This window comes from Seriola lalandi, unplaced genomic scaffold (assembly GCF_002814215.2).
Source record: "Seriola lalandi dorsalis isolate HSWRI2012SDOR001 ecotype SW California unplaced genomic scaffold, Sedor1 jcf7180002054486, whole genome shotgun sequence".
In the NCBI taxonomy this organism is placed as follows: Eukaryota; Metazoa; Chordata; class Actinopteri; order Carangiformes; family Carangidae; genus Seriola; species Seriola lalandi.
In genome coordinates, this window is record NW_019525039.1 from 1,211,973 (window position 1) to 1,224,856 (window position 12,884).

The window sequence follows — 12,884 nt, forward strand, 5'->3', positions numbered from 1 at the left end:
TGGTCAAAAAGGCAAAGGACGACCAAAGCATTTTCTGCATTTCCTAATTTGAGCATCCCTTCAGCTATTTTCTCAGCTGTTTACCCAAGGAAAAGGTGACACTTTCTCTCTCTCTCTCTCTCTCTCTCTCTCTCTCTCTCTCTCTCTCTCTCTCTCTCTCTCTCTCTCTCTCTGGGTCTATTGGCTGACATAAAAGGTTGTGTGAAAAATTACAGCAGTCCTGAATATTAGAAGTGCCTGCAAAATACTTTCCCAGGCTATCCATCACCACAGGGACACATGGTTCTATCGTGTGTTTGTGTGATATGTGCACGTGTGTGGACACCTTAAAGTCATGGTGATAAACATGTCGGTATTTTGTCTATGATTGGTGTGAATGTTCTGTGTGTATAACCTTGCACATGATATGCTTTCACCTAATGGGACAGTTTGCCAGTTAACCTCGCCATGATGGGGGAATCCATCATTATCGCCACAGATACTACGTTGAAGAGGACGTTCACACACTCTGGTGACTTTGCACATACAAAACTCTCACACACACAGGCACCTTTTTATAGCTGGCATTAAGATGTGCCGTGTCTAGACACTTTCAAGATATGATTTAGCCACGTTAAATGTACAGTGGACATGGTATGGCATTTCATTCACCATATTGCAGATTGCAGCACAAGTCAATTCCTGTTTATGTCATTGAAATCTTTTTTTTTTTTTTTCTTTATTTGATTGCATGGTTTGTCAACCATGGGATTTTTCGACATTGTTTGTTTAAAAGATGCTTTGCTCCTGAGTCCTTCAATTGTCTCTTAAAGTGCTGTTAGCACAAAAAACAAATTATGTTTATTTCTATTTTTATGGTGTGAAATGCTTGTTGCGCTATGAATGGCTACTTGTTTTGCACCAATAAACAACATTGCTTTCCATTACTGAAAGCAATGCTCTTGCTACCTGTTATTCATGAGTCTTCCTGTTTCACAAGAGGACAAATCATTATTCCAAACCACTGCTGATGCACTTTCAAGAAAGTGTGTCTGTACATGTGATCTATCCTGTGGCAGTGCTTCTTGTATATCATCTCTCTCTTTCTTGCTTATAAGTAAGAAGTTCTAGTGTTTGAACTTAACCCTGAGGTCTTTCGTATTTGAGGGCTTATTGGTTCTGAAAATCTCCCTCATGTGCTTTTCAATATGGGCAGAGAGATGCAGCATTGTTAGGAGGAATGAAACAGGAACATGGTCCATAATTTAAGCCACATGCAATTTACTCCAGTCAAGGTTCTTTTTGCACATCTATCAGCAGTTTCCATAACAGGACTCTGTAGGTGTTTGAATACTCATTGTGTGACGGGGATCATACTGTATCTACATACTCACTGTGCATATGCGTGAGTGTGTATGTATTACTGTGTACATTCTTTTTTTTTTTCTTAGGTGCTTTTTTGTGTATGCACACATTCAAGCATTGCATACAAACAAATGATGTATACGTGTGAACCAGTCTTGCAGTTAGCATTAGTGGGGTGTATAACTCTTCAGAAAAAGGCAAAATAAAAATTACTTTAACTTTCAGGGGACGAGGGCTACAGGCCACCACTGATGATTCCTTTGACCAGCTCTAAGAGGGAGTTGTTGATCCAAAGTATCAAGTGTATGGAGCAATATCTGTTTTGTTCACCATAATTCTATTCAATTTGACAGTGTGTTTTTCAAACATATGTGTACTTACTGTACATATATAGGTGTATTTATTACTTTTTCCATGTCATTTAAATAGAGAGTTAAATAGACTTGCAAAAGCTTGCTGAATGTAAACTCACACATGAATGCACTGATGGAAAGAAAAGGAAGGATACAGGAGAGTATAGTTCATTTGGTGATGATGAACAATTACTATCATTGTTGGGATTTGTTGATTTTTCTTTGGCAAAGAAACACTTGTAGAGTTTATACCAGTGAAGCCCATTTCAGTTGGCAGAGAAAAATGAAACAGACAAACAGACAAAGCCAAGCAGAGGATAGTTTGTTGTCTGATTAGTGCTGTCATTGTTGCCAAACTAACTGATTTGCCTGCTATTATGTTGATTATTTTTATTTGTTCATTTTGATTTACTGCCAAAAGGATGCATTCACTGCTAATGCAGCCAAACCGAAATGGCAAAGGCAGGGGAAAGAGGAAGACAGTGTGTTTGGCATTCCTGTATTATATTTAATTTTGTCATCTGAAGCAACACACACCCAAATCATGCAATTTTTTTAATTTTATCGTTTTAATTTCAATTAAAAGCTGCAAGCTGAAAATTATATAGAGATTCTTGGAAAATATTAAGGGCATGACAAAGCCAAGAGAGGATCTGAATTTACGTAGAAGCAGAAAGGTGAAAGAATGTAACAGTGTATCATCTGCATAAAAACAGACATTTGCAGCAGACCTCTTTTGACCTAGACAATTAAAAAAAATTCAGAATGATAGTGACAGGCAACTGGTGATCCCGTCAGCTTGTGCACACTGCACTGCAAGTCATTTTCAAATCAGCAACAAATATATGTGACAAACCAGTACTGAACAGTCTGTTTCATAACTGCATGGCTACGGTATCATAAGTCAAAAGCTGCTCAGTGATGCCAGATGTCTAAATGATGAACATAATTGTTAACTACTTTAAAGGCAGCTGTGCTAGTGCTTTTTTCTTTTCTTAAAATTGATTGATGAGGGGTGAGGGGGGCGGTTTGGAAATGGGCCTATAATTTAACAATGTTGGGTCACCAGCTTTTAGCAATGGCAGGAAAACAGATAAAATGGATGTCATTTGTGAATAAAGATACCTTTAAAAAAGTGATGTAAATGGACCATCAATAACATCCTCTGCTAATTTAATAAAGAAGCCTGAGCATTGTTAAGACCTGCCATTTTACCAATGTCTAAAAGCATACAGTACGTGCATTTTGTACCTCTGTAGCAGTGAACATTTCTAAATTAAAGGCTATCTAATAGTTAATGGAGTTTTATTGATACCAATGCCAATATCCATTCTGCTTATCAGTCCGATTCTCTATCAATTCCCTTAATGATTCCTGATCAATTTTTGGTATGAAAAAAAAAAAAAAAGCATAAGTTATTGCCAAACAGTCACACCTGACTTATAAGCTGTACAATTTAAACATAAGCTTAAACACTATGGCTGCAGCTTTATTATTCATGGTACCAGCTGCATCAGACCCATTAAAACAGACTCTCCCAGATTTCCCAGATTTGGCTGAATTCACTGAGACGTGCATCCATTTTGCCTGATATGCCAAGCAAATCAAATTTTAAATTCAATATTTAATCAATAGTCAATGTCAATCCATCTTGCGTTAATAACATTCTGGCAGGACAGAGAAGAATCTATTTTTCCAGAGTTGTAAGTGAACCTTGACTGAGAAACGAGATAATCTTTTTGAGTGGCATTTAATAAACAAAATGCAAGGAAGTGGCTGGTAATCAAGACAGAGACACACTACCCAGATAGGTTAGAGACAGAGACAGACTAGAGAGAGATGCACTGCGAGCTAGCACCTTAATGTTAGCCTACTGTTATTTACTGACATCAAACTTGGAGAGAAGAGTTTAAATTTACCTTATTGCTGCTTCCACTATTCACTCTCATGGTGCTCTTCTTCTATTTTTGTGATCAGATGGATAGCTCATCCTGTCATCAAAGTTGTAAACACCCAGCTGACACCCACTTTAACACGAGGGGGAGACAGGGTCCTAGGCAACGTGTGTGGTGTGCGAATGGGCCCATCCAGCTCAGAGAAACATGCAGGTATCGATAGAAGGAATTGATAAGCTTGGACTCTGATGGCTTGGACAATTTGGAAGCAGTTCTCACATGGATCCTGTTCTCGATTCCCGTCCCTAATGGAGTTCATGCAAAATATGCATAAAGCTTTTGATTTCAGTTGTTTGCAAATCTTTGACTGTGCAGGGTGGGAGCGCCAAATCATTTAAATTTTTGATCATGTCTTGCCATGAACGTCCCTTTCAACATGATTACCAGAGTGTGCACATACCTGCAATAAGGCACATTACAACCTCTGATCTGTTTTCCAAAACTAATTTCACATTGAGAAAGAGATTGAGAGAGAGATGAACAGAAGTAGGATAAACAGATTCAGGGAGGGAGTGAGAGCTGAACAATGAGATAAATGAATGAATGGTGAGATTTACTTATTTTCTTCTTTTTGTTGAAGAATTCCCTTTGTATTCTAGGCTTAGGCAATATTGTTCATGTACCATTCATGCCAATGATGCATACTGGATTGAAAATGAAACAAAAAAAAAAAAAACAGGAGTGTGTGAGATACAGAGAAAGAGGGAGAGCTGTCATGTTCAATCAATCAGAATGAGGCTTCAGTGTTGGACAGTGGAAAGGTGAGGTAGAATAAAACAACCTGATTAAAGTTAACATTATGGTCTTCATGTTTTTGGAATTAAGAGACAGAGGTTGGAGAGAGGAGGGGATTAGAGAGGCATTCCAGGGGTAAGTAGTGAGTGTGAATGTGTTCGGACTGAGCTCATTCTGTATGTATGCCATTCTCCCTCTGCGTGTGTGTGCATGTTCTACTATAGTATGTGTTTCTTTATATGGATATATATACGAGTGTAGCTAGTAGTGTGTGTGTGTGTGTGTGTGTGTGTGTGTGTGTGTGTGTGTGTGTGTGTGTGTGTGTGTGTGTGTGTGTGTGTGTTTCAAGCAGTGACTAAGTTTGTGATTCTACAGCTCCTCAGGCTGTGTTATAGCTTATTGAATGAGCTCCATGCTCCACTGTATATTCGGTGTAATGACTATAGATCTAACAACAACACTGGAAACCTCTGGCTGGTTTAACGTATTGATCTGACACACTTATCACTTCGGTATGCTCCCATTTGTAAGAATGTGCGTGTCTGTGGGTTACATATTGATGAATGTATGTGGTTAGTATTGGTGTTTTGTTAAAAAAAAATCACATATTGGAGTGTCGCGCTTGCCCACTTGCTTGATTACAGATTTGTAATAAAATGGATCAATGCTGATCATCTGTGGAGAAGGTGATAAACCCCTTCACACTGTCACCAGAAAGTTTACTCTGAAACCAACACAGAAATTTAAACCTTCATGAGGCATTAAAATGACGATCCAAGTCCACACAGGTCACACCAAACAACAATAACACACATACATGAAATGAGGTGAGGAATGAATGTTCATATTTCATGTAATCCATTTTTACTATAGAAACCTGGAAATAACATAACATAAATGACTTATTTACACACATACTCATAACACTTTTTTTTCTATAATAAGGTCTAATACAAAAGCGTTTGTTTTCCCAGTATTTATCCTGTTCCTGTTTTCTCATGTTGGAGATGAACCCTTTACTTATCTTAAGCATGATATGTATTTAACAAAACTCTTCTCATTTAACACTGCGTTTGATTGGACTGTAGGAGTGTATATATGAAACTCACTCACTTCACTGCTTCGTCTTTCATATCGTTTAACTGTGAAAAAGTAGAACATTTTAATTAAAATAGTTTTTATAATCTTTTTTTTATTTATTTTTTCATTTTTTTCCTTTTGATGTGTAGCATGCTGGTCCACCCCCACACATAAATCTATTCCCCCAGCTCCCCTTCACCACCACCACTGCCCAGCACTACAGGCATGTCAGTTGATGAGCTTGACTCTTTCTGATTTTGGTCTTTTTCATGCCAGCGACAGCCATGGCCGGAGGCATTATGTTTTTGGTTTGTCTGTCCTTCCGTCCCATTCTCATGAACACAAAATCTCAGTAACACCTTCAGGCAATTTCTTCAAATGTGGCACAAACGTTCCCTTTGATGGTTCCCAAGGATGAATGGATTAGGATTTGGTGGTCAAAGGTCAAGGCCTCTGAGACAACACAAAACACGTTTTTGGCCATAACTCAAGAATTCATGCAGCAATTAACTACAACTATACTGGTTGTTGGAGGCATAAACCACGAGGCATTGTTTTTTTTTTTTTGCTCCAGTTTCCTGTTTTATTCCTCTTTGATTTTTTCACTTCCCCATCTGTATTTCTTTTCCTCCTCTTCCTCTTTACTCATCCTCCCAATTTCTCTCCCTCACTGTTTCCTCTCTCTCGTGCCTTGAGTACATTTCCAATTTGAAAGGCTTTGTTGGTTTGTTGCACCTAAGAATTAATGATAATTCACTGCAGCACTCTGAACAGTATTCCTATCTTCATGGACAGTTTCATCAATATTTGTGAACATGAAAAGAAAGCTGGGAACCAGGGAAGCAAGACTAATTTGTTGTCATCGAGCGACACAGGCTGTGGGAGAGTTATTCCAATTGAAGGCTGAATTGGTTCAATCCACAGCGTTTGTTTGAGTTTTTACCCCCCAAAAAGAACTCTATTTCACAGTTGCAATTTTTTTTTCTGAAAATGTTTGACCTGAGGCAACCAGGAACACACCTGTTCTTTTCAGTAATATTTTCTCAATAATAGAAAGTTAAGAAGAATAAAAATAGCACTGGTACAATATGCTAACAAAAGGATTGTTGGTGGACATTTATATTTACTTTGTGTACAGTTTCAAAAACATGATTTTCTCTTGCCATAGAACTGCCTTACTTACTTATGATGTTATTTTATGGAAGTTTTTTTTTTTTTTTTTCTCCCCGACATATACTACAATACCCAGAAGCCTCACCAAACTCTGTCCAAGCCCACAGTTAGAGCAGCTGTTGCATTGCTATGCTCTCTGCACTGTCACTCTCCTAAGCATCAATTTGACATGGTGCAGTAGCTGCCTCTTTGCTCTGTAAGAGCCCCTACTATCCTAATACCCTGCATGGCTGTTCGAAAGGAATTCAATCTTACCATGTAAGTCTGATCCAACAATTTTTCAAGCATTCACTCGAGTAGAATCTGTAAAATTCTGCGCAACTGATCATAAACCAGCACAAAGCCATTTTTATCACAGGAAGCCGGCCAGCTGATCAGAAATAGTGCAGTAAAGCGCACAGCCCAAATTTGTGCTTCACATTTAAATTTACACAGTTCAAAGTCTGATACTCAAACTTAAACTAGTCCTTGCCATAGTAGTGGAACACAAATGTGTTTATGCAGCATTGCACCAACCTGATAATTATTTTATATTTGATTTTCATTTTACATTACAACACAAATGGCATAAGGCATCATTCTTTTTTGGTAACTTCTAAGATGATTAATAAGGAAAGAAAGGTTTTTTTTTTTTAAGTAGTTCAGTCATTGCAAAATGAAAGTAAAGGTCTAAAAACATGAATGCACATGTACTAAAAATGATCTAATTCAAAGGTAATGTTTTAGTGTGCTGACCTTTGTTTGAAGCGGCCCCCCATAGAGAGCCAAAATCCTCCCCTCTTTCCCGAGCTAACCCCTGTTCCAATTGCTTCTATAACTCAGTGGGTTTTCTCAGCAGGAGTTTCTTGTCTTTCTGTCTCTCTGACAAGCTAAAAATATATTCCTGGGGCTTTATGTCTGAATTGTAAGCGAAATAGTTACATAAAATTTACGCCCCTTGTCATTTTGACAGAGATAAAACAGCTCTTTTGTTAGCATTTTAAAACTACAGCTTTCATGAGGCTTTGACAATAGGCCTTTTCTTTCTATGTTCTATGATGCACCTTGAGTTTGAATAAATGTATTAATAATCACATGCTTGCATTAAAAATATATTCCTAATAGGCTGTTAAGAATGTTCTCTGTAAAACAGGATCCGGCTGTGGATGACCTGTGTGAGTACATGATATTCCCATCTAACATCAATATTACAATGCTCATCAATGACTAATGTTAATAAGTATCTACTGGGTTTTTAGAGATCCTCAAAAGCTCTCAACACATTATAATTTGTATAAACCCAAGACCTTAAAAAGTGTAAATGTCTTTAATATTGACATCCAGTGTGATATTTAGTCAAGGCAAGTTTGGAAGATAAAGCAAATGAAACTAGACATATGCCATGAAATGTGTATTTTCATAAATTTAAGATGTGAGTGGGACTAACAAAGTGTGGTCAAGATGAGTTATCATTGTTTTACAGGAAAAGGAAATACATGGATTTTGTCGTAATACTCACAAGCACTCAAAAATGTTTTCTTTTTACATATATTGGGCAAACAGTGTATTCTGAGTCACGTTTTATTTTCCTGCAGATTTAATTTTAAATGGCTGAAATTAGCATTCTTGCAGTCAATCAATCTACACTCAAATGAGCCCTCAAATGTCTTTGAATGAGGCCATCTGGAACCTGAAGTTGCATAAACAAGTCATAACTACATACTTGTATGAATAACTGATAACTTGGCAATTGCATCCCCCCACTGTTCTCTGCTTTATATGTGTGCATTACTATGAATGATATAATGGATCCCTTTGGGTAATAGATTTTTATATGATCTATAAATATGACTAGTAGAAAACTCATCAGAAAGTAAATGAGTAAATGAATGAAGTAAATGAATGGTTTCTCACTCGATGGCGATGAGGAAACAGTTTATCCACAAAATATTTTGATTATTTAATTTGTTCTCCAAATAACCACTGGATTTCTCTCTGTATGTGTCTTTGTCTTTTTAGGATGGTATGGGGAATCTGCGGGTGACAAAGGAAGGTGTCAGATTGGAGGGAGTGTCTGAATTCTTACTGCCTTTATACGTCAAAGAGATCCAGTCTCGTAGGGTAAGACTACACATCTGTGAGTGTGTGTGTGTGTGTGTGTGTGTGTGTGTGTGTGTGTGTGTGTGTGTGTGTGTGTGTGTGTGTTTTTGTATGTCTGTTTTCTCAAAAAATCATGCTGCACTGTAGAAGACAAACATGCTTTGTATGACTATTCTTTGTGTGGTTTCATCTGTATGAGCTTTGATGTAAATGTAGTCGTCCTTTCAGTCAGTTCAGTCTTTTCAGGTTCAGCTGCTTTCATATTCTCTCAGTATATGCTGTACTGTACTGTGTATTGTATTGCGTGTGTCCTTGGTTAAGTCATACATTGAGGATGTACAGTACATACAGTGCATTCAGAACATATTCAGACCTTCCTTTTTGATCCGTGTCTCAACACAAACATGTCTCTGAACTCTGCAGGCAGTTCCTTCCGCCTCATGGCTTGGTTTTTGCTCTGATATGTGTTGTTAGCTGTGAGAGACCTTCTGTAGACAGGTGTGTTCTTTTCCAAATCATGACATATCAGCTGAAATTACCACAGGTCAACTCCAATCAAGGCAAAGAAACATCTCAAAGATGATCAAGAGAAATGGGAGGCACCTGAACTAAATGTCATGTGTAGCAAAGAGTCTGAATACTTCTCTCAATGTGATATTTCAGTTTTTAGTTTGAATACATTTGCAAAAATGCGTATGTGTATATGTGAGTCTGTGTGTGTGTGTGTGTGTACAGCACTACTGTATGTTCCAACCCCTAAAACGAGCAGAAATCAGATATTGTTCCCAGCTGTCTGGGTCTATTTGTTATGTATGTGGCATATTATAGTGGTGCATAGTATCCAGCATATATCCAGCATCCTCTTCCATATCTTCATTTATCACTCACAGAATCAGCATCGATCCTGTCAGCTGTGACTACATGGACACTATGTCACCCTATATTGGACACTGTGACACTGTGTGTATGTGTGTGTGTGTATGTTCATATGTATGAATAGTAAGCAGGGGGGATTGACTTTAATAGTGTCACACTGTCACAAACATATTGTGTGTGTGTGTGTGTGTGTGTGTGTGTGTGTGTGTGTGTGTGTGTGTGTGTGTGTGTGTGTGTGGAGGGAGTGGGATTTCAATTGGACATTAAGAGATTAATGGTGTGATGGAGTAGGATAGAAAGATGACAATTGATAGACAGGATATTTATGAAAGATATAATACCCCAAACAGCTGTGGTGTTATTTTTCAGTGCTGTTAAACTAAAAAATGTGTGATGATAAATGAGTATAACACCGAAATCTTACATTGCTTGGAAAGCTTATGGAATACGTAAGAATGCTAATATGCTTCTTCTTATGATCCCTCCTGTCTTTGGACCAACACTGATAGAAGGGATTGATTACCTAATAGAAGTAAAACATATTTGCTTTTTCTAACACTTCATGCTTTTGTAGAACATGTGGAAGAACTTGAAACATAATCTGCACTTCAGTGCAATATACACAAAAGCCTTACCCACGGTGTAAGTTTCTACACACAGCATAACAGGCTTCTGTTGTGAGCTATATTCATCGATTTGAGTGGGTTTGGAAATTTTCTCAACAAAAGAGATACATGTTTTTACTCATACAGTATAAAATCAAAGCCAGAACATGAATACTGTATATTATATACTCATCATATAATTATATATACTGTATATCATATACACTCAACAAAGCAAGTCAGATACAGGTCAGTTAATGTTCACATCAAACATCAGAATGGGGGAAAAATGTGAACTCTGTAACTTTGACCTTGGCATGGTTGTTGGTGCAGGACGGGCTGCGTTGAGTGTTTCTGAAACTGCCGACCTCCTGGGATTTTCACACACAGTCTGTAGAGTCTATTTAGAATGTTGTTATAAACAAAAAACATCCAGTGAGCAGCAGTTCTGTGGAGAGAAAGACCTTGTTGATGAGAGAGGTCAGAGGAGAATGTCCACAGACAGGTTGGAGCTGACAGAAAGTCTACAGTAACTCAGATAACCACTTTTTACAGTGGTGAGCAGAAAAAGCATCTCAGAATGAAAAACACATTGAACCTTGAGGCAGATTAAGTAAAACAGAAGAAGACCGCGTCAGCTTCCACTCCTGTCACCCAAAACAGAAATCCAAGGCTGCAGTGGACACAGGCTCAGAAAAACTGGACAGTTGAAGAATGGAAAAAAATGCAGCCTGGTTTGATGAATTTGGATTTCTGCTGAGGCTGCAGATGGTAGGGTCAGAATTTGGCATCAAAAGCATGAATCCATGGACCCACCCTGCCTTGTGTCAACAATCCAGGCTGGTGGTGTAATGGTGCAGTGAATGTTTTCTTTCTTCTTCCTTTCTTTTGGTCCATAAATACCAATCAATCATGGTTTGAATGACAAAGCCTATCAGTGTATTATTACTGCCCCTGTGCATCCCTTTATGGCCAGAATTGAACATTTTCCAGGGGCTACTTCAAGCATCATAATGCACCATGTCACAAAGCAGAAGTCCTCTCCAACTAGTTTCATGATCATGACAGTGTTCAGTGAACTTCAGTGGCCTCCCTAGTTACTAGAACTGAATCCAATAGAACACCTCTGGGATGTGGTAGAACAGGAGATTGGCAGCATGAATGTGCAGCTGACAGATCTGCAGAAATGACGTAATGCAATCATGTCAAAATGAAGCAGAGTCTTAAAGGAATGTTTCCAATATCTTGTGGAATCTGTACCACAGAGAATTGAGGCTGTTTTTGAGAGCAAAGGAGGCCCTACCCAGTATTAGTATGGTGTTCTCAAGAAAGTGCTCGGTTAGTGTGTGGTTTGTGACTGTAGTCAGAAATACAGACTAGAGAAAACTAGAATAAGTAGCGGCAAGGAAAAGAAAAGAGAGGAATAATACCAGGAGGAATGTGGAGATATACTATATGTATGATGTACTGAGATACAACATATAGAGCATGTGAGAACATACTGATATAAAAGAACAGGAGGATGGTTGAGATTAAAACGCAATGAGAGAGAGAAAAATAAGTGGAGCAAAACAATAAAAGAGAGAATTGAGGAAAAGAGGTGGAGAGAGATGATCAGCAGTGATGAGAAGGAATGAAGTGGGACAAAAGGTGTTGTAGTAAAAGTGAAGGATGATGGGAAAAAAGTAATTATGGAAGAGAAGAGTGATAAGAGGAAGAGAAGAAAGAGGCATCTAAGAGGAGATAACAGTATCACAAACGATTGTGTAGACACGGTTATTAGTGGAATAGATAAGTGAGAAATGGCTTCAAACTCAGATCTCTAAAAATGTTGCTTACATTTTATACTTCTTTACTGGACAATGGAGGGCAGTGGAAAAGGCTGAGATGCCACAAAAAAGGTTTTCAGCAGGCTTTGCAAAGAGCTATCAAGAGTGCTTGTATACTGTGGATGCAGCTCCTCCTCTTTTTCAAGTGCTGCATAAATCAGGTTTTCACTCCCTCGGCTGTTGCTGCTTTGTTATTTTTCCCTACTTTGATTTGTTTCCACACATTTTGTACATTTTCTTCGCATTGAAGATATGCCAGTCAAATTCCTGTAATCGCCCTCACTAATCAGACATACATAACAGTTCAACTGTAAGAAAAATACAATGTGAAACATGTCGGGATTCAAGCTCCCAAATATATCTAACACAATGTGCAACTGTGCTTTTCAATATATTGAATCAAATGAATCGTTTAATTGTAAAACAAAAATAATTTTAATAAAATTAACTTTAATCAAATGAGTTTGTCTGCACATTCCAGTGTCACTGACATTAATGGTATGTTCATGTAGGAATCATCTCTCACTAAACAGTTATTACTCAGGGAACATAAATACAGAGTCACACTCACAGCAACATGATTAAACAAAAGTCAATTTCATCCCAGTGCATTGCTTCCAAGATAGCAGTAAATAATACAGTGGCTTGCAAAAGTATTCATACCCCTTGAACTTTTCCACATTTTGTCACATTACAACCACAAACGTAAATGTATTTTATTGGGATTTTTTTATGTGATAGACCAACACAAAGTGGCACATAATTGTGAAGTGGAAGGAAAATGCTACATGATTTTTAATTTTTTTTTAAAAATAAAAAAATGAAAATTGTGGCGTGCAAAAGTATTCAGCCCCC

The 12,884-nt window shown here is 37.9% G+C and overlaps 1 non-coding gene across 1 annotated transcript in view; it reads left to right on the forward strand.

The window, feature by feature from the left end:
* The window catches only part of LOC111659726 (uncharacterized), a 46,054-nt gene extending 37,218 nt beyond the window's left edge, over positions 1–8,836 (forward strand). The window contains exon 2 of the transcript XR_015437657.1: positions 8,639–8,836. This is a non-coding gene — a transcript (uncharacterized LOC111659726). The remainder of the gene's footprint in view (positions 1–8,638) is intronic.
* The last annotated feature ends 4,048 nt before the right edge of the window (positions 8,837–12,884 follow it).